Here is a 21923-nt window from a genome sequence, read left to right as displayed (position 1 = left end):
GGCCCCAGGTCTTGGGTCTGGAACTGTCTCCCCCCTAACCACTTAAGTCCACAGGCCTTTTTCTCCCTAAATCCCCTCGAGTTCCAGAGTTGTTGTTTTTTTTTTAGGTCTCTGCTCAGCACATTATATTGCGTGTAGTCTACCCTAATATATTATACATAGTTTTTGGGGGGATAGAGAGGGCTTCAATTTTGAAAGTAGATTTGGATAATTTTTTTCTTCTTGTTTTTAATTGGAAATATACATTCAAAAGATCAGAAAACATCTTCCAGTGGTTTTTCTCAGCACAGCATTTATGTAATTTGCACACTCCCATATATTTACATACAAATTTATATATTTATATATAGAAAAAAATCAACAAAGTTGCTGAAAGAAATGATATGCCATTAATGTGTTTTTTATGTAATATAGCAGAATGGGATGCATGCATTTTTTTAGGGGAGCTTTATTCCCATTTTGCTTAGTCACTAAATCTATTATCTATCCCTTGCATGTGATTGGGTATTTCTTGTAAAGCTTCACCTCATTTACTAAGCTCTGGAGTAACGGGACTTGCAAAATGCACAGTATATTTGAATGTTAGTAAATTAACCTCTTTCTGCCTTTCAGTTCCTGTGAAACCGTAAGCCCCCGTTCACATCGGAACTATTTGACATGTCAAATCGCTTGCCAAATCGCCGCCTATTGCTGGCACCATCTGAATCAGTGCAATGCCGACTTTCGGCACCACACCGACTCCCAAAAGTAGTTCCCATTTGACGACTTTGGGGGTGATTTCAATAGGCATCTGTGCATGAACCCGAACTCCTACTGAAATGCTGGTTTGAAATCGTGCCAGTTCAGCTGAATTTTGCATGATTTCAAACCCACCTTCAGAGTGAACTAGCCTTAGAGTGTTGCTGGACAGGTGAAAAAAAAGAACTAAATCCAAAAAAAGAGAGAAAAAAATACAGCCATCACATTCAGCCCTCGTTCACTTTGGAATGATTTGTCATGCGATTTGACAGGTCAAATCCCATGACAAGTCGCAGCCTATGGCACTGTTTGCCGGCAATGGCACTGTTCTAATCGTTGTGACCCAACTTTGCATCGCTGCACTGATTTGAAAAAGTAGTTCCTGCACTACTTTTGATTTCAGGTGCAACTAAAATAGACATCTGTGCATGAAGCCGCACAGGTGTCTTTCAATTAGCACCTGAAATTGTGCTGACCTGCTACTTTGAAATCGTGCTACTTCAAGTGATTTCAAAGTAGCATCAATGTGAACCAGGGCTCAAGGATTGCCAAAAGTGGAACTTCCGCTCATTTGCTTCCTCCCCCCCTCCGCTGCCACATTTGGCACCTTTCAGGGGGGAGGGGGGAATGGATACCTGTTTTTGACAGGTACCCTTCCCCATTTCCGGGAGACGGAGCTGCGGCACTGTCCCTCGGAAGTTTGGCCCCCTCCTCCTTCCCCCGCCACCGAGCCAATCCGAATGCTCAGCGCGCTTCGCGCATGCGCAGTAGGGACCCGCCGTGAAGCCGCAAGACTTCACTGCTGGGTTCCCTTACCATCAATGGTAGCGGCAGCACCCAACAGCCGATGGAAACATTGGTTACGGTGCCGACATCGCTGGTCTTCAGGACAGGTAAGTGTCCTAATATTAAAAGTCAGCAGCTACAGTATGTGTAGCTGCTGACTTTTAATTGTTGGAGGGGAAGGCTGGAACACCGCTTTAAATATTTGTTTTTGTGTTTAATACTACTTAAATGTGTAAAGAACACCAAGCTATCTCATTAGCTGAAAACCAGGCCATTTTAACATTTCCTTGCAGCAATGTGATTGTTGAACGTGTTTTCACTGCAATTGGATTGGTAGAACCTATCACTCAATACCCAGTGTTGGTGGCCATCATCCTGATAAATAGAGAAAGGAGAGTACCCCCAATGGTATGGGATTTTATATGCCACACACACACTGAACAAGAATACGAAGAATATGCGTATAAAATTCAAATTTATTCAGAACATATAACAAAAATTAATTGCACAAACATGTATGTCTAAGAACAGTTAGACACGACAATTAAAAAACTTGCAAGTATAGACAGACCAGTGACCATACAGAAGACCCTTGGGAATCATTGGTAGGAAGAACCGGACTGGAACCTACGCGTTTCGGGTTAGAAACCCTTCATCAGGGATCACCCAAAGTTCAATACACAATGTTTACCCAAGACAATCTTCTTAGTAGGGGCAACTGGGCTGTCAGTTAAAATTGGTGACAACCGAAGAGAGGATGTCAGATGTCGAGGAGAGCATGATTCAATGGAAAAGAGAGAAGAGAGTAGAGCAATGTGGGCGGGAGCCAACCAATCCGAAGGCACCACAATGATCCGTCACTGATCCCAATTTCTCATGAGTGAGTGTGGTCACTCAAATGATTCAAAAGTCACTCATTAGAAGTACATTTTGTTCATGGCAAGAGGTAAATAAAGTATGTGAGTAGGACATTTATCTGACGTGGATATTATCCTCCGTCTTGTTCACCTCGGCGGTGTTTTCACTGCAATGGGCATCTTGTGGATGGACACAAAACAGATGAAGGATAAAAAAAAACTATATAAACAGAACTGTAGATTCAATCAAATTTACTTTACTGATGTCCTGAATTTCATGTCATGGCAATAAAAGACAGTTAGCTCCTTAAAGCAGCCAAATTCTTAACGTGCCTTTAAGTGGTGCAGCTTAATAGTGGGAACTTGCCAGTCTGCAAAATACAGATCTGCTTGGGGAATAAGTACGTGTGATCTTAAAATGATTCTTTTTACGTTCCAAGCACACAAGCACAATTCATGATTTAGGCAAAATTAACACATAATCTATTGGTAAGTTTTTGTAATACAGAAGCAGCCCAAAGTACCTAGAGGACAACCACAAACATTGAGGGAGGTGTGCAATGTAGACTTTGGTAGAATCTAAAATCTAATAAACACTGTACTACCGTGCTGTACAAACTCTGCAGTAATTCTGAGACATCTACACAACATGACATGAAGAAAAAATCAATTACTCCTCCGATTCAGGAGCATACTAATCATGTTCCTTATCCAGATCCATCACAGTGAGATTTTTATCTCTTCCTATTACAATGCATAGTCATGAACAACTTTCTTTTTTTTAGATGAATTGTTATTTAAAAAGCTTTTTACCTTACACCAAATCCATTAATCATGCTTGATTCCTCATCATTTAATTAGTCTTATAAGGAACCAACTTTAGCCCAAATGTTCATATTGTTTTGGATAGTGCAGGGAACAGGGGAGGACTGGGCCAGGGGGAAGGGGGCAATTGCCCCCTAGGCCGCTCTGATGTCCTGTAAAAAGGCTGCACCACTTTTGCCACAGACATGCTTAAAGGATTCCTAGTGAAGAGAAGTAAAATGTCCCCGCCACTGACCTACTGAGTGCGGGTTGAAGACAAGGACAGAGCACAGGCTTCCCTCCCCAGCATGGATGGTGCCAGCTGTGTCTGAGCAGAGGCCGCTTCCATGCCCAACTTGAGACGCTCCTCCCCTGGCCAGCCCCAATTGAGCTGTCCCATCTCCCCCAACTGCCCCCTGCTGGTCAGGTTGGGAACCTGGATTAAGCCGGTGAGTAGAGAGTACCTGGAGAAGGGCTTCATACTATGATGTTGAGGTTTTACACACCAACAATTTCCAAGTTGTATTTCATACTACAGCAACCCTTAGTGGAGCAATACAGAGGTAGGTAAGAAAGATGTAATACTTTATTCACGTCTCCATTATGCAGGCTTGATGTTTGCCTGTTTCCCCTTGCTGCTCAACTTTAACAGATAAGTAGCTACCTACTTGCCCCCTTGTTATATTGGGCTACATTTCATACATTTATCAAAACAGCTGTGCCAAAAGCCCTGTCCTTTGCTGCTAAGCTATACAACAATTTTTTATTACGTGTGTGGGTAGTAAAGCTTTTTCCTTTAAAACAATATGCATGATAGTGTAGGAACTCTGTTTAGTGAATGTCCAATACCTGTACTGTGCAATGGTCTTGTACAAAGCAGCCCCGAACCTCCTCTTTCTCCGGTCCTCTGCCGGTGCTCCAGGCCCCTCCTTCCTGCCTAGTGCCCCAAAAGCAAGTAACTTTTAGGGTCGCTCCTGAGTCGCTGCTTCAGGTGTCCATTCACATGTCCCTGCCCCCACTCTCTCCTCATTGATTCACTGGCTGTGATTGACAGTAGCGTAAGCCAATGGCTAACGCTGCTGTCTCAGTCAATGTGGAGGGAGAGCCTGCACATCACTGGATCGAGATGGGACTCAAGTAAGTATTGGGGGGCAGAATGCATGAAGGTAAAAAACCTTAAGCCTTAACAACCACTTTAAAATGAACCTGTGATTAGACCATGTAGGGAAAGACAACAGGCTCAATTTAATCATCCCCTGACTAGAAGCATATATTAATCTTTTGATCGCCAACTATCCTGGCTACTGGAAGGATAAGTTGCCCTGTAGATGTTCACTCAAGTTGTAGCTTACACAGGGATATGTAGTCTCCTCAGTTTCTTGGTGATGATGGATGAATGATGTTCCTCTATACTCAATAGCAAATATTTTCTTTGCTCTTGACAGCTGAATGGAGCAGTAGGAGGAGAAGGAAAGGTGACTATATGCTGCTGGGAAAGAGAGATTAAAGCATACCTGGCACTCTACACCTAATTAAGCAGATGAGTACACATGAAGTGACAGTACTATCCTCCACCTTTTCTCCACGTTTCTCCTTTTTTACAACTTACTCTACCCAACATTACTATATTACAAAGCTCTTTTCTAATTATTGGGATATTTTGAAACTGACATAATCCTAGGTCCTCCTGCCAGAGGATCCAGACCGTCAGTAATCTTTAGAGGAATACCTCACTTAGACTTCAGGTTGTCCCCTAATATAGTAGAACCACCTAAAAAACCCAGTTTCTTCTTTCAGATGAAAGGTTTCTTTCCCTGTAAAAGATATTCAGTATGTGTTCTTAATCATATGAAGAACAGAAAACATACCACATTCATTTCCAATGTTACTGGAAAGTCTTATGACATTGAGACATTTGTAACTTGTTCTACTAAGAACGTGGTATATTTGGTCAAGTGCCCATGTGGACTACACTATGTGGGCTGTACAATTGGAACTCCCAAGTGAGGATGAAGGAACATATTGCCAACATTTGTAAAGGCTTTCCCAAACACAGTCTATCTAAACACTATGATCAAAGTCATGATAGAAACCCAAGGGGTACTTCTTTCATGATCATTGATGTGTTTAAATCCCATTGGAGGGGAAGTCACACTAGAAGGGAAATGTCTAGGTTAGAGACCAAGTGGATATATTGGTTGAAAAGTTGAGTGGGGTGTCAATGCTTTTATCAACAATAGTTAAGTCCATAGGGTCTGCTCCATATTAATATGATTTCTCTTTCTCTTTTACTCCCTCCTCTAGAGATATCCCTTATATGAGTACTCTTATTGAGAATGTTTTTATGTTTTTTTATGACTGTATGTACATATTTACATTTATTATATGCCTCATCATTTTAAAATTTTATATTATGTGTATTTGACATATGGGACACCTCCTGCCATGTGGTGTCGCTATAGCCCAGCCTCCGTACCTGACGATTTTATATATTTTTCCATATTCATACTTTCTACAATCTGGCCATCTCCTTATTTCATTTGTATTTGTACATCTTACACTAACTTGTGGGTTATGTATGTATGTACATTTGAGTCCCTCTCGTGCTGGATAAATAGAAATACGGAGTGTGTACTAAATTTTTTGGCCTATTTCTGGGTCCTGTCTCAGCTGGCTCTACTAGCTCTAATATTGGAACGCATGTGAAGTCATCTTAACCATTTCTGGCTCCGGCAATGGTTGTCTTAAGTACTTCCCGAACAACCGCTCTAGGAAGTTGATTGTAGTTCCAGTTTTATCAATATAAATACATTGTAGTGCGGACGCAGAGCCACACCCGTCTAAATGACGAAACGCATTGGGAGAAGCTAGCCTTGCATCATGTCGTCATGTCCGGAGGTCGGCCATCTTGTTGGTTTGAAACAAGGAGTATTTATCGTTTTACATGTGCATTTTATCTGCCGTTTGGTGAGTGTTATTGTATTGGCTTAAATAAATCTGCAAAGAATATACTATATTATATTTATATATTATATATATTCATATATATGAGGTATACTGTGGACATACGGGAGAAATTTTGATACAAGACAAGATACAAGACACTCTGGGATTATAAGGCTGAGTGATCCCTCTAAATCACCCACTGCGCAGTTTGACCATTGTGGGAATTATGGTCCACACATTAAGGTGGAGAATCGGGTTCTCTACTATATGGCCTTAAAGTGGAGTTCCACCCATTTTTGGAACTTTAGGTCTATGTAATCCCCTTTAAAATGGCTTTTACCAATGGAAACTTTTTTTTTTTGCTAGTAAATACCTTAATTTCTGCTTTATTCCTCCTCTCCTCACTTCTGGGTCCGATCGGCGATGACGTCATTCGGCGATTCGCAGTGTCTGCTGGGATGTATTCTATTCCAGAAATCTCGCAGTAGCTGAGCTGTACTGAGCCGTGCCTGCCCCGCCTCCGCCCCGCCTCCTCTCATTGAGTTGTATTGTATGCAATGTATTAAGGCTGTTCTCTGCCCCGCCTCCGCCCCGCCTCCTCTCATTGAGTTGTATTGTATGCAATGTATTAAGGCCGTTCTCTGCCCCGCCTCCGCCCCTACAATACAACTCAATGAGAGGAGGCGGGGAGGAGGCGGGGCAGAGAACGGCCTTAATACATTCATACAATACAACTCAATGAGAGGAGGCGGGGCGGAGGAGGGGCAGAGAACGGCCTTAATACATTCATACAATACAACTCAATGAGAGGAGGCGGGGCGGAGGCGGGGCAGGCACAGCTCAGTACAGCTCAGCTACTGCGAGATTTCTGGAATAGAATACATCCCAGCAGACACTGCGAATCGCCGAATGACGTCATCGCCGATCGGACCCGGAAGTGAGGAGAGGAGGAATAAAGCAGAAATTAAGGTATTTACTAGCAAAAAAAAAAAAAAGTTTCCATTGGTAAAAGCTGTTTTAAAGGGGATTACATAGATCTATGTATTCCAACCTATTAAAAATGGGTGGAAATCCGCTTTAACACCCAAGTGGAAGATTTTGTTCTAAATCACTATTGGACCATCTTAATATTTTTGGACTCTATTTTCTAAGTTTTGAGTTCACCTTTTCAGTGCTACATGTGTGTGTTTACATTCTACTAAAATCACCTATGTGTTACTGCACTTAAGCTGGCCATTCACCAGTAGAATTTGTTTTAAATGTTTGTGTGGAAATTCTAAAAAAATCTTTGTCAGAGCATTCCATCCTGCTATCATTGAATCAACCTATTTCACTTGAAAGCCCTAAAATTTTGTTCAGATCTGCTACTTGAATGAAGGCCTCTTCATCCCTTTAGGGAAAGAGAGCCTTGACTAATGGGGGCATGGCCACGAGCGGAAGCGGTCACGAAGATTGGTTAAAGCTCACAAGGTGGGGGACAGGCCTGAGCTCTGTAAAGTTCTGCCCCAGGGAATTGTGGGCCTTCTTTGAAGAACTTATGGCTGGGAGAGCTGAAGACCCTGGAAACAGGCCTTTTTCACCATGGACTCTGGTCTCCTGCTGGCTAGGGTCCACGACCTGGTGCAACAAGGCGGACTGGCTCTTTTCCTTCCTCTCTCCTGAGCTTGCTTCCTCCCCTGCTCCTCTGCTGCCTGCAGGCTCTGATGGGGGGGTCACAGCCTCCAGGGTCCAGAGGCGCTCTAACCCACCATCCTTCCTGAGCCCTAGCACTTCCAGGGCAACTTACCGTGGGAACCGCACTCATTGCTTCCCTGGAGCCACTGGCGTGCGTGGTGCAGGCTCTCCTTCCCAATGGCTCCCCAATCATCTGCCTGTCGCTGCCGGGGGTTCGTTCCGGCGAGTTCCCCTGCCTTTTGTTGTGGCTTTTGGCCAGGCGGCCGGAGTCCCAGAGCCCTTCAGCGGTCTGCCAGAGGTCCCCCTGTAGCTGTCTCCCCTGCGCAGCTCCCTGTGCCCTGCGAAGAGGGAGCCGCGGCGCTGCCCGCTTCCTCCTGTGGTCCTGCGGGTGAGGGAGACAGCCAATTCCGATGGTGCCCCTGCTCTCCCTGCGCCCGGCTGGGTGGGAGCTGTCAGTGCTGCACGGTGGTCCTCCAGTGTCACTACATCCACTCTGCATGTTCCCTGGTGCAGCTGACAGGAGCCTCAGGTGCTCTGTCCCTGTCAGCCGCTTATTCGCTGGGCGGGATATTTATATATTAACATTGCCCCGGTGGATTGTCACCATTGAGCTGTGGGGTGAGAGGTTGCGCAACTGTCAGGTGGTTTTCTGGTCTGATAATATGAGCGTTGTTTAGGTTGTCAATCAGCAGTCTGCTAGATCCCCTCCGGTCGTATCCTTACTGTGTTTTCTAGTTCTCCGATGCTTGCAGTTTAACATGTGGTTTAAAGCAAACAATGTTCCCTGGGTAGCTAATGATATTGTCAATGCAGTCTCTCGTTCCCAGCTCGACCACTTCCAATGCCCTTTATTGAAGTTGGAACTGGTCTGTCCAGCACTTATGGTAAGGACAGACCGCTTTTGGAGTTTTGTCTAGTAATGTTAAAGCTAGCTCACAGTACAACTGTGGCTGGCATTGGTTAAAGGTATTTACATCATCAGAGTTGGAAATTAAATAAAACTGTGACCTTGCCCTTATCCAACCTAATGGTTGTAAGTGTGGTTTATTTATATATGTACTAAACATGTTTGTTTTGTGCCTAGCACATACACATTATACCATGTATGGTTTTTCAAAACAAAACCTGCATTCACAGTTAGAAGTTTGTTAATTTTCCATCCTGCTCTTTTGAACATTCTCTTCACTACAGTTAAAAGGGATCATCACTTTGACCTAATTACCATTAGAAAGTCGAAATGAGCATTCCGAGAACCAAAATATTCAAATGAAAGCCTACTGGATTATGGCCAGCATTACAGACAGCAGCTGGGAATATTTTATTCAAACACCTAAAGTGTTACTAAACCCAGGAGCCTGCATTCACTATATCTGGTCTCCCGCAGTACACAGAACATAGAAATGCAATAGTCTTAGTAAATACAAACTGCTAAATACCTTTTCTTGCACCAGGGAAAAAAAAAGACTTTTAATAATAGCTCTCCCCTGCCCCCCCCCCCCCCCAAAAAAAAATCTCTGCACGTCTGCAGCAGCTCTTCTCCCCACTCTCACATGCTTGGCCGAGAGCTTGCTGTCAGTCAAAACCTGTTAGCCTGAGATCAAGCATGCATGAGTGCCCCCACAGAAAGTGATTTCTTATGGGAGCACTCTGCGGGAGGGAAGGGGGGGGGGGGGCAGGAGTGTCGGCGGGAGATCTGAGAAGAGGAGGATTGGGGGTGCTCTGGGCAAAACCATTGTTTATTATTTCGATGCAAACTAGTTTTTTAAAGTGATAAAAAAGGCAGTTAAAAAAATATAAAAAACAGGTCATACTTACCTACTCTGTGCAGTGGTTTTACACAGAGCAGCCCTGATCCTCCTGCTGGTGCCCCTGCCTCATCCCTCCTGCCCTAAGAGCAAGCAGCGTGACCATTCACACATTGAGCTGCGGCTCAGTCCCGCCCCCTCTCTCTCCTCATTGACTCACTGGCTGTGGTTGACAGCAGCGGGAGCCAATGATCCCCTCTGCTGTCTCAGCCAGTGAGGATGGAGAGTCCCCTGGAGAGCCAAGGCTCTCGTCCACATTGTCAGATTGTGATGGAGCTGAGGTAAGTATGCATAGAATGCATGAAGGTAAAAAATAATGTATCTTTAGAACCACTTTAAGCTTTACAATGACATTAAATGAAAAAAAAAAAAAAGTGAAAAAATCAATTCTAACATTTTTTTAAAAAAATTAGAAAAAAAAATTAAAAGCATCTCATCTGCCCCAACACATACATGTGAATGCAAGCTTAGGTCCCTCATGTGTATGTAAACAGGAATTACACTACGCATGGGGTGCCGTGAACATTGGCGTGAAAGCAATAATCCTAGGGCCATTGTTCATGGTTAAGCTGATAACTTGTAAAGCATTTTAAAGTGTCAGAAAGTGTCAGAAACTTCCAGGGCTAAAGTAAAAAATGAAAGTATAAACTGTCAAAACTTAGGACTTTCCCATAAAATGTGTGTTTTACTAAAGTTGTATCATAAAAAATCTATCAGCACACACTCCGCCTACACCGAGGATTGCTTGGTTATAACACCCTCTCAATACCTGCTTTAAAACAATAACCCAACACTTTATAATAACTATTTCACCGTGATTTCTCTCCTCTGCAGTGATTATTGTCACATATTTAAAAAAAAAAAAAACAGTGTAAAATGGGATTGCGTAAGCAAATTACATCCTTGATAAACACATGCAGCCAAGCGTTGCATAGTAGATAGGAAAGGGTAATTTAAAGTAGCTTTGTCTAAAGGATGACTGTGATATACAGTGGGTACGGAAAGTATTCAGACCCCCTTAAATTTTTAACTCTTTGTTATATTGCAGCCATTTGCTAAAATCATTTAAGTTCATTCTTCTTCCTCATGAATGTACACATAGCACCCCATACTGACAGAAAAACACAGAATTGTTGACATTGTTGCAGATTTATTAAAAAAGAAAAACTGAAATATCACATGGTCCTAAGTATTCAGACCCTTTGCTGTGACACTCATATATTTAACTCAGGTGCTTTCCATTTCTTCTGATCATCCTTGAGATGGTTCTACACCTTCATTTGAGTCCAGCTGTGTTTGATTATACTGATTGGACTTGATTTGGAAAGCCACACACCTGTCTATATAAGACCTTCCAGATCACAATGCATGTCAGAGCAAATGAGAATCATGAGGTCAAAGGAACTGCCTGAGGAGCTCAGAGACAGAATTGTGGCAAGGCACAGATCTGGCCAAGGTTACAAAAATATTTCTGCTGCACTTAAGGTTCCTAAGAGCACAGTGGCCTCCATAATCCTCAAATGGAAGACGTTTGGGACGACCAGAACCCTTCCTAGAGCTGGCCGTCCGGCCAAACTGAGCTATCGGGGGAGAAGAGCCTTGGTGAGAGAGGTAAAGAAGAACCCAAAGATCACTGTGGCTGAGCTCCAGAGATGCAGTCAGGAGATGGGAGAAAGTTGTAGAAAGTCAACCATCAATGCAGCCCTCCACCAGTCGGGGCTTTATGGCAGAGTGGCCCGACGGAAGCCTCTCCTCAGTGTAAGACACATGAAAGCCCGCATGGAGTTTGCTAAAAAAACACCTGAAGGACTCCAAGATGGTGAGAAATAAGATTCTCTGGTCTGATGAGAACACAATAGAACTTTTTGGCCTTAATTCTAAGCGGTATGTGTGGAGAAAACCAGGCACTGCTCATCCCCTGTCCAATACAGTCCCAACAGTGAAGCATGGTGGTGGCAGCATCATGCTGTGGGGGTGTTTTTCAGCTGCAGGGACAGGATGACTGGTTGCAATCGAGGGAAAGATGAATGCGGCCAAGTACAGGGATATCCTGGACAAAAACCTTCTCCAGAGTGCTCTGGACCTCAGACTGGGCTGAAGGTTTACCTTCCAACAAGACAATGACCCTAAGCACACAGCTAAAATAATGAAGGAGTGGCTTCACAACAACTCCGTGATTGTTCTTGAATGGCCCAGCTAGAGCCCTGACTTAAACCCAATTGAGCATCTCTGGAGAGACCTAAAAATGGCTGTCCACCAACGTTTACCATCCAACCTGACAGAACTGGAGAGGATCTGCAAGGAGGAATGGCAGAGGATCCCCAAATCCAGGTGTGAAAGACTTGTTGCATCTTTCCCAAAAAGACTCCTGGCTGTATTAGATCAAAAGGGGGCTTCTACTAAATACTGAGCAAAGGGTCTGAATACTTAGGACCATGTGATATTTCAGTTTTTCTTTTTTAATAAATCTGCAACAATGTCAACAATTCTGTGTTTTTCTGTCAGTATGGGGTGCTATGTGTACATTCATGAGGAAGAAGAATGAACTTAAATGATTTTAGCAAATGGCTGCAATATAACAAAGAGTGAAAAATTTAAGGGGGTCTGAATACTTTCCGTACCCACTGTACATTAGACATGCAATGGCTCATTAAACCAATTGCTGCTGGAAGATACCTTGTGTAAACAGCTGACGTCCTTCCACGATGTGAGAATAGCACGGCAAATACGCAGACTTGAAGCTTCTCTGTGGGCGGTTGTGTATGTTCTACTCTGCAATACATCACACACAGTAATGTCTTGTTTTTCAGTGGGCGGTGGTGTAAAACTACAGCTCTAATATGCTGAAGCACAGTTTATCAACTTTTTAATCAACTAGAAGAAAATGGTTTTATATACTGTGTGTGTATATATATATATATATATATATATATATATATATATATATATATATATATATATACACACTATATTACCAAAAGAATTGGGACGCCTGCCTTTACACGCACATGAACTTCAATGGCATCCCAGTCTTCGTCCATAGGGTTCAATATTGAGTTGGCCCACCCTTTGGAGCTATAACAGCTTCAACTTTTCTGGGTAGGCTGTCCACAAGGTTTAGGAGTGTGTCTATGGGAATGTTTGACCACTCTTCCAAAAGTGAATTTGTGAGGTTAGGCACTGATGTGGAGGAGAAGGCCTGGCTCGCAGTCTCAACTCTAATTCATCCCAAAGGAGTTCTATTGGGGTGAGGTCAGGACTCTGCGCAGGCCATTCAACTTCCTCCACCCCAAACTCGCTCATCCATGTCTTTATGAACCTTGATCTGAGCACTGGTCTAAATTATTTGGCGGAGGGGGCATTATGGTTTGGGGTTGTTTTTTAGAGGTTGGGCTTGGCCCCTTAGTTCCAGTGAAGGGAACTCTTAAGGCATCAGCACACCAAGATATTTTGGACAACTTCATGTTCCCAACTTTGTGGGAACATTTTTTTGGGAATATAGTATATGTATATATATATATATATATATATATATACAGTATATACACTGCTCAAAAAAAGTAAAGAAACACTTTGAAAAATCAGATATCAATGGGGAAAATATCATGCTGGATATCTGTATTGATATGGACTGGGTAATCTGTTAGGAACTAAAGAATGCCACACTGTTTGGTGGAAATTAAAATGATCAACCTACAGAGGACTCAATTCAAAGACACCCCTCGAAAATCAAAGTGAAAAATTGATGCAACACGCTAGTCCATTTTGCTGAAATTTCATTTCAGCAACTCAAAATGGTACTCAGTAGTTTGTATGGCTCCCACGTGCTTGTATGCATGCCTGACAACGTCGAGTCATGCTCCTAATGAGATCACAGATGGTGTCCTGGGGTATTTCCTCCCAGATCTGGATCAGGGCATCACCAAGCTACTAAACAGACTGAGGTGCAAACTGGCGGCATCAGATGGACCGACACACTGTTGTCCCAGAGGTGTTCTGTTGGATTTAAGTCAGGCGAGCATGGGGGCAATTCATTGGTATTAATTCCTTCATCCTCCAGGAACTGCTAGCATAATGTCGCCAAATGAGGCAGGGCATTGTTGTGCACCAGGAGGAACCCAGGATCCACTTCACCAGTGTAGGGTCTGACAATGGGTCCAAGAATTTAATCCCAATAACAAATAGTAGTTAGGGTGCCATTGTCCAGCCTGTAGAGGTCTGTGCATCCCTCCATGGATATGCCTCCCCAGACTATCACTGACCCACCACCAAACTGGTTATGCTCAACAATGTTACAGGCAGAATAACGTTCTCCATGGCTTGTCCAGACCCTATCATGTGTGTCACATGTGCTCAGGGTGAACCTTCTCTCATCTGTGAAAAGCACAGGGCGCCACACAGGGACCTGCCAATCCTGTGTTCAATGGCAAATGCCAATCAAGTTCCATGGTGCTGGGCAGTGGGCACAGGGCCCACTAGATGATGACAGGCCCACAGGCCACCCTCATGAAGTCTGTTTCTAGTTGTTTTGTCAGGGACATTCCCACCAGTGGCCTGCTGGAGGTCATTTTCTGGGGCTCTGGCAGTGCTTATCCTGTTCCTCCTTACACAAAGAAGCAGATAAGTCCTGCTAATGGGTTAAAGCGGAGTTCCATCCAAAAGTGGAACTTCCGCTTTAAATTCTGCTGACCCCCTGACATGCCACATTTGGCTTGTCATTTGTTTGGGGGGGGGGCGGGGGAGCGGGTACCTAGATTTGACAGGTACCCAGCTCCCACTTCCGCTCGAGCGGAAGTTCTCCTCTCCCCCTGCAATCTTCTGGGACACATCACAGATCCCAGAAGATTTCCAGGCCATTCACAACGCGCATCGCTACTCGACAGCTGCAAGCTGTCACAGCCAGGTGCCCACATTAGAGATGCCGGCACCGCCGAGAGGAGAGGAAGAGGAGCAAGACTTTCGGGTGGCCGCATCGCTGGATCGTGGGACAGGTGAGTGTGTGTTTATTAAAAGTCAGCAGCTACACTTTTTGTAGCTGCTGACTTTTAATAAACACAAAAATGAGCGGAACCCCCGCTTTAAGGGCCTTCTTTGGCCCTATCCAGCTCTCCTGGAGTAACAGTGTAAATTTTCTGTCCCCTCAAAATACCTCAACACAGCCATTAATGTTTAAACCGCAGGCAACAAAAGTGAGTACACCCCTAAGTGAAAATGTCAAAATTGGGCCCAAGGTGTCAATATTTTGTGTGGCCACCATTATTTTCCAGCACTGCCTTGAACCTCTTGGGCATGGAGTTCACCAGAGCTTCACAGGTTGCCCCTGGAGTACTCTTCCACTCCTCCATGGCGACATCACAGAGCTGGTGGATGTTAGAGACCTTGCGCTCCTCCACATTCGTTTGAGGCCGACAGATGCTCAATAGGTTTTAGGTCTGTAGACATGCTTGGCCAGTTCATCACCTTTACCCTCAACTTCTTTAGCAAGGCAGTGGTTGTCTTGAAGGTGTGTTTGGGGTTGTTATCATGTTGGAATACTGCCCTGCCATCTAGTCTCCGAAGGGAGGGGATCATGTTCTGCTTCAGTATGTCACAGTATATATTGACATTCATGGTTCCCTCAATGAACTGTAGCTCCCCAATGCTGGCAGCAGCCATGCAGCCCCAGACCATGACACATTCACCACCATGTTTGACTGTAGGCAAGACACACTTGTCTTTGTACTCCTCTCCTGGTTGCAGTTACACACGCTTGACACCATCTGAACCAAATAAGTTTATCTTGGTCTCATCAGACCACAGGACATGGTTCCAGTAATCCATGTCCTTAGTCTGCTTGTCTTCAGCAAAATGTTTGCAGGATTTCTTGTGCATCATCTTTAGAAGAAGCTTCCTTCTGGGATGACAGCCATGCAAACCAATTTGATGCAGTGTGCGGCATAAGGTCTGAGCGGTGACAGGCTGACCCCCCACCCCTTCAACCTCTGCAGCAATTCTGGCAGCACTCATACGTCTATTTCCTAAAGACAACCTATTGATATGACGCTGAGCATGTGCACTCAACTTATTTGGTTAACCATGGCAAGGCCTGTTCTGAGTGGAACCTGTCCTGTTAAACCACTGTATGGTCTGGGCCACCGTGCTGCAGCTCGGTTTCAGGGTCTTGGAAATCTTCTTATAGCCTAGGCCATCTTTATGTAGTGAAAAAATTATTTTTTTCAGATCCTCAGAGAGTTCTTTGCCATGAGATGGCATGTTGAACTTCTAGTGACCAGTATGAGAGAATGAGAGCGCTAACACCAAATTTAACACAACTGCTCCCCATTCACACCTGAGACTTTGTAAAACGAATGACTCACTTGGCATCGGGAGGGACAGTGGCTAATTGGGCCCTATTTGGACATTTCCACTTAGGGGTGTAATCACTTTTGTTGCCAACGGTTTACACATTAATGGCTGTATGTTGAGTTATTTTACGGGGACAGCAAATTTACACTGTTATACAAGCTGTACACTCACTACTTTACATTGTAGCAAAGTGTTATTTCTTCAGTGTTGTCACATGAAAAGATATAATAAAATATTTACAAAAATGTGAGGGGTGTACTCACTTTTGTGAGATACTGTAATTAGAGATGAGTTTCAGTATCAGGTTGAATATGAGTTTGACCCAAAACCAGCCTTTTCACAGTTTAGTGGAAAAAAAATGGTTATATTTTGCCAGTTCATCCTTTTAAACCCCTGGCTAATGTTTGTTTGCCAAGGATCTGCTACTTGTGAATATTGTCAGGCAGTGGGTTGTGGTGATGTCTAGTTTTGATTCACATGAATTGGCATGAATGACTTTGGTTTTACATTTGCTCAGTTCACCCGTTTAAACGCCTGGCTGATGTTTGCCTAGGGTCTGTCATTTGTGACAGGAGTAACTGTGGTTGAATATTGTCAGGCAGCGGGTCGTTGTGACAGCGGGTTGTGATTCACATGGATGACTTTGGTTTTACATTTGGTGACATTGTTTATTTTTTTTTTTTTTACTAATAAAGGATTTTTTTTTAATGTTGTGGGTTATTTATTATTTACTGAGTAACAAGAGGTACTATTATTATAAAATACCCTCACACACACACATACAGACCCCCCCCCCCTTTTGGGGGACAGAAGGACAGAATGTGGGGATGAGGCCTGTGTCTCCTCAATCCCTCCTGAACCAGTCCACATGCCTTCAAGTGTAGGAGCATATCTTGCCCCCAGATATATGCCCCTTGCAGATGAAAGACTAGGGATACATAGTAGCCCTTGTCACTCATTCACAAAAATAAAAGAAAAGAAACACCTACACATTGAAAAAAAGTCCTTTATCAGATTTAATACAAATAAAAAACAGCCAATGATGTCCCACTATGGAACCCAAAGTCAATCATGTTGTCCAGGTATGAGGATCCCTGTTGCATTGACCTGCCAAAATGATGATACTACTCCCATCACAAATAACAGATTCCTGGCCAGCTTTGCTGGGTGACATCATCGACCCAATATGATCATGACCATATTGAATCAAAGATGTCCCCCAAGATCCCCAGTCTTTTTGTTTACAAACAGAATTGAGAATCTGTCATTTAGCGGCATTTGTGCTACCGCTGCTGATTGACAGATCCCCTGGTTTGTTCAGCAGCATAATCGGGTTCAGTATCTGTCATTTATGGCTTGTTCAAAATTGCTCAAACTACTAACACTTATTAAATGCACCTATAGCGTTAATGCCTGTTACTAGGTGCAGTTGATAAGCATTAAAAGAGAAATAAAAATACTACCCCAAACGCCCTATGGCACAGATGACAAGTATTTTTGGATTGTTAAAACCACACCACAAATGCCTACAATAGCTGGTTGCTAGGGAGCGTCCTTAACAACCGATGAGTCATCAGCTGTCAGCAGGCTTCCTTGCTGGCAGCTGAATGTATAAAAATATTTGCCGGCAAAAAAACAAAACAAATTGGCAAACAAACGGCGTGGGGGTTTTTCTCAAAATCCATACCAAACCCTTATTTGAGCATGCAGCCTGGCAGGTCATGAAAGGGAGGGGTCAAGTGAGCGCCCTCCTCTCCCTCCTCAACAAGGGCCTCTTCCCCATAACCCTGGCTGGTGGTTGTGGTGGTCTGTGGGCAGGGGGCTTATCGGAATCTGGAAGCCCCCTTTAACAAGGAGGCCCCTAGATCCCACCCCCCATGTGAATGTGTATGGAGTACATTGTGCCCCTACTTATTCACCAGAAAAAGTATAAAAAAGAAATGCACCAGTTGATGACAGGGAGGAAGAGTCCCCTGTGCCAAAGCACCCCCCCCTCCATTGTTTAGGGCATGTTCAGGAGAGGGGGTGCTCGCTCCTCCCCTCCCTTTTTTGATCTGCCGGGCTGCATTCTCAGATACGGGACTGGTATGAATTTTGAGGGGGACCCCACGCCATTTTTAAAAAAAAAATTTGACCTAGGGATACCCTTAAATTCTGTACCAGACCCGAAGTTTTTTTCCCTGATTTTTTATTACTGGCAATTCTTTTTTTTCTTTTCAGCTGTCGACCATAATATTTAAAAAAAATAAAATCCTGATCACTTCCCCAGAGTAGTACAATGTTACTATGGTAACATTATAAAAGAAAAGGAATTGGCAGCACTCCAGGTTGAGTCAAAATCCAGGTTTATTGACTGGACATCCAAATATGACAATCGTGACAAGGTAGACGCGTTTCACACACTGACAGTCAGTGTGTGAAACGCGTCTACCTTGTCACGATTGTCATATTTGGATGTCCAGTCAATAAACCTGGATTTTGACTCAACCTGGAGTGCTGCCAATTCCTTTTCTTTTATCAAGTTTTCACGGAGGCGAGCCGGGGCATGCACCTGTGTGAGTCATCAGGCAATCAAACCACCTTGAGCAGTGACTCCTTGTCTGTTCAATGGTAACATTATATTGCTCTGGTCACAGTGTGTTAAAAAAAATCATAAAAAAAAAAAAATGTGATAAAAATAAGAAAAACATTGAAAAGAAATTAACATTTTTTTTTCTCATACTGCCACCAGTCAGTGTTCCTGATCACCAATTATATGATGGCGCTGTACTGCACTGATGACAGTATGTAAAAAAATACCTTGGACTGTCTGCTTTCCAAAAAAGGGACCTTTGGGGGTATTTGTACTGTCCTGGTGTTTTCGAGCCTCAAAAAATGAGATCAGTACATCAGAATTGATACATTTTCAGATATATACCATAATTTGTATAACTTTCATACAGACTAAATAATATACACTGATTTTGGGTTATTTTCACCAAAGAAATGTAGCAGAGTACACTTTGGCGTAAATTTATGAATTACATTTATTTTTTTGCAAAAAGGAAATGAAGAACAATTCATTTTTTTTTTTTTTAAGTTTTCAGACTTTTTTGTTTATTTAGCAGAAAATAAGTGGTTCATAGGATGGTTTTGGCAGAGCATAGGAGAGGGGTCAGCAGGGCTGAGGACAGGGGTCAGCAGAGCATTGGACAAGAGTCAGGAGGGCATAAGATGAGGTCAGCCAGGCATAGGACAGGGGTCAGGAGGGCATAGGATGGGGTCTGCAGGGCATAGGATAAGGTAAACAGGGAAGAGGACAGGGGTCAGTGGGGCATAGGATGGTGTTGGCAGAGCATAGGAGAGGGGTCAGTAGGGCTGAGGGCAGGGCCAACAGTAGAGTAGAGGATGGGTTCAGCAAGGCAGAGGATGGAGTTCAGCAAGGCAGATAATGGGGTCAGCAGGGTATTGGATTGGGTCAGTATGGTAGAGGACAGAAGTCAGCGGGGCATAGAATGGCATCAGCAGGGCATAGGATGGGGTCAGCAGGGCATAGGATGGGGTCAGCGGGGCCTAGGGCAGGGGTCACCAGAGCATAGGATAGGGTCAGCAGGGCATATGATAGGTCAACAGGACAGAGGACAGGGGTCAGCGGGGCATAGGTTGGCATCAGTGGGGCATAGGACTGGGGTTAGAAGGGCAGAGGACAGGAGTCAGTGGGGCTGAGAACAGGGATCAGCTGGGCAAAAGATGGGGTTCAGAAGGGCAGAGGATGGGGTAGCACAGCATGGGACGGGGGTCAGTAGAGCAGAGGATGAGATCAGCAGGGCAAAGGATGGGGTCATTGCTGGCAGGGATTTTTTTGCAGATACAATCTTTATATGCACAGTGTGTTGCTGCCTATTGCAGTGCTGCTGCCTTTCTGTTCTTAGGGTTTTATGGGTGAGAACTGCAAACAGCCAGCTACTCATTCTGCAGAATGTCTGCACAAGAATCTCAGCTCAACTGTGCGCAGAGCGGATAGGAGCAGCCATGCTGCATATCCTGTGTGTGATTGAGTGCAGTCCGACTTCGAAGCTGAGTGAGGAGCTTACCCACAACACAGCACAACTCATACAGGGGCACAGCATTCATAGGAGATGGCAGAGGTGCACCATCCCCAAGATCTCCTTAATACTGCTTGCAGAGGGAGGAGGAGGCTCCTGTGTAGCCAGTCACACCCCTGGCCGGCATTGTTGATGCTGGGGCTTGGTGACTTTGTGAAATCCAAGTGACAGGGAGGCCGCACGGGCCCTCTTGAGCATGAGCGGGATCGCCATTGTGACCCCTGCCACCCCTGACGCTACACCCATGGTTTGGATCCACCCAGAAACCTGGACTAGCATCTACCTCAGCCTCTCAGTGATCTACTGAAAGCCTGAGCCAGCCCCTTCCACCCCCTTCTCAGCCCAACACACCATTGAGTGCAGGAGGGGCGGAGCAGAGAGCGCAAGACTGAAAGTCCTGGCTCTCTGCTCAGAGCAGAGGGGAGAACTGAGCAATCAGCTGTGTTTGATCGGTAAGTTGTTCTTATTTTTTAAACACTACTTCAAGACTTAAATGTAGTCAGTTCCTAAATGAAGACATTATGAGATACCAGATACTTAGTTATTGAGGTTGCTGTGTAGGTATCTACTGCCCTCTACTGTCTTTAAGTGGTTGTTCTGCTTGATGTTCATGGATTTGTTTATTTAAATCACTTCCTTTCTCTGTGGGTCTGGGTTGGAAACCCCAGAAGGGGAAAGCGGTGAGAGAGCGAGATAGACACAGATCTGAGCCACATGGTCTTATACACATAGGTTCTGCTACTGCTGTTGTATTTTCACCCAGACCAGAAGTAAAGACTATTTGCCAAGTATTCCGATGTTCTAATAGTTTAACTGCAGCTGCCAATAGCTTCTTAACCACTTAAGCCCCGGAGGATTTGGCTGCTAAAAGACCAGGGGGTATTTTGCGATTCGGCACTGCGTGACTTTAACGGACAATTGCGCGGTCGTGCGACGCTGTACCTAAACAAATTTGACGTCCTTTTTTTCCCACAAACAGAGCTTTCTTTTGGTGGTATTTGATCACCTGTGCGATTTTTTTTATCATGCGCTATAAACAAAAAAAGAGCGTAAATTTTGCAAAAATAACAATATTGCGGGGGGGGTCCGTGACCGCGCGGGAGCGGGAGCGCGCCTCCGCGGGGGCGCGCGCTCGCTCCCCAGAGCCTCAAAGGCTAGCGACGTAGATCTACGTCGCTCTGCCTGTGAGGGGCTGACTGCCGGAGTAAATATACTGTGAGCAGTCGGCAAGCGGTTAAAGGAGAAGTACAGCCAATGCTCGTTTGGCTGTACTTCTCCTATGGATCACAGGAGTGTAGTTCGTTTTTTACTCCTGTGACCCGTTTTCAGCAGAGAGTGGGCTGAAGTCTGCTCTCTGCTGACGTCACAGAAGTAAGTCCAGGCTCTGCGCCATTACGGCCATGGAGTCAGGACTTGCCAGATCCCTAGACTGACACCTGGCTCAGCCACTCCGCCCCCTTCCACAGCCCAGCTCTCCAGTGAATAAGGAGGGGCAGAGAGCTGCTAACTGACAGGCAACAGCGCTCTGCTAATGGAGCTGTCAGAACAGAGTGATCGTCGGGTTCTCAGTGCAGAGGCGCCAGGAGATCGATGCTGCATCCACCTAGGTAAGTATACATCTAAAAAACACCACTAACCCATACTTCTCTTTTAACTGTGTATCTAAATCCTTGTGACAGACTTTTTTCTCCTGTTATTATCTCACACGTACAATGTCAGAGGTCTGTGCTACTCTGTGTGTAGTAGTCATCTTGCAGTATATTATTAGGTAAACCTGTTGATGGCAATAGAGTTTATATACAGCTCCTGTTATTTTAGTAAACTCTGTCCATTCTGGTCTGAGATTCTATAACTTTTTGAGCATAGGCTAGAGCCAGGTATGG

At 44.4% G+C, this 21923-nt stretch overlaps 1 protein-coding gene across 2 annotated transcripts in view; it reads right to left on the bottom strand.

The window, feature by feature from the left end:
• Positions 1 to 21923, bottom strand: part of PPP1R1A (protein phosphatase 1 regulatory inhibitor subunit 1A) — a 282084-nt gene that overhangs the window by 8599 nt on the left and 251562 nt on the right. The gene's annotated exons all lie outside the window — the stretch shown is intronic.

Source organism: Pelophylax lessonae (assembly GCF_965119305.1).
Source record: "Pelophylax lessonae genome assembly, chromosome: 2".
In the NCBI taxonomy this organism is placed as follows: Eukaryota; Metazoa; Chordata; class Amphibia; order Anura; family Ranidae; genus Pelophylax; species Pelophylax lessonae.
Note: the sequence above shows the minus strand (reverse complement) of the source record. Positions and strands in the feature narration are given on the sequence as shown.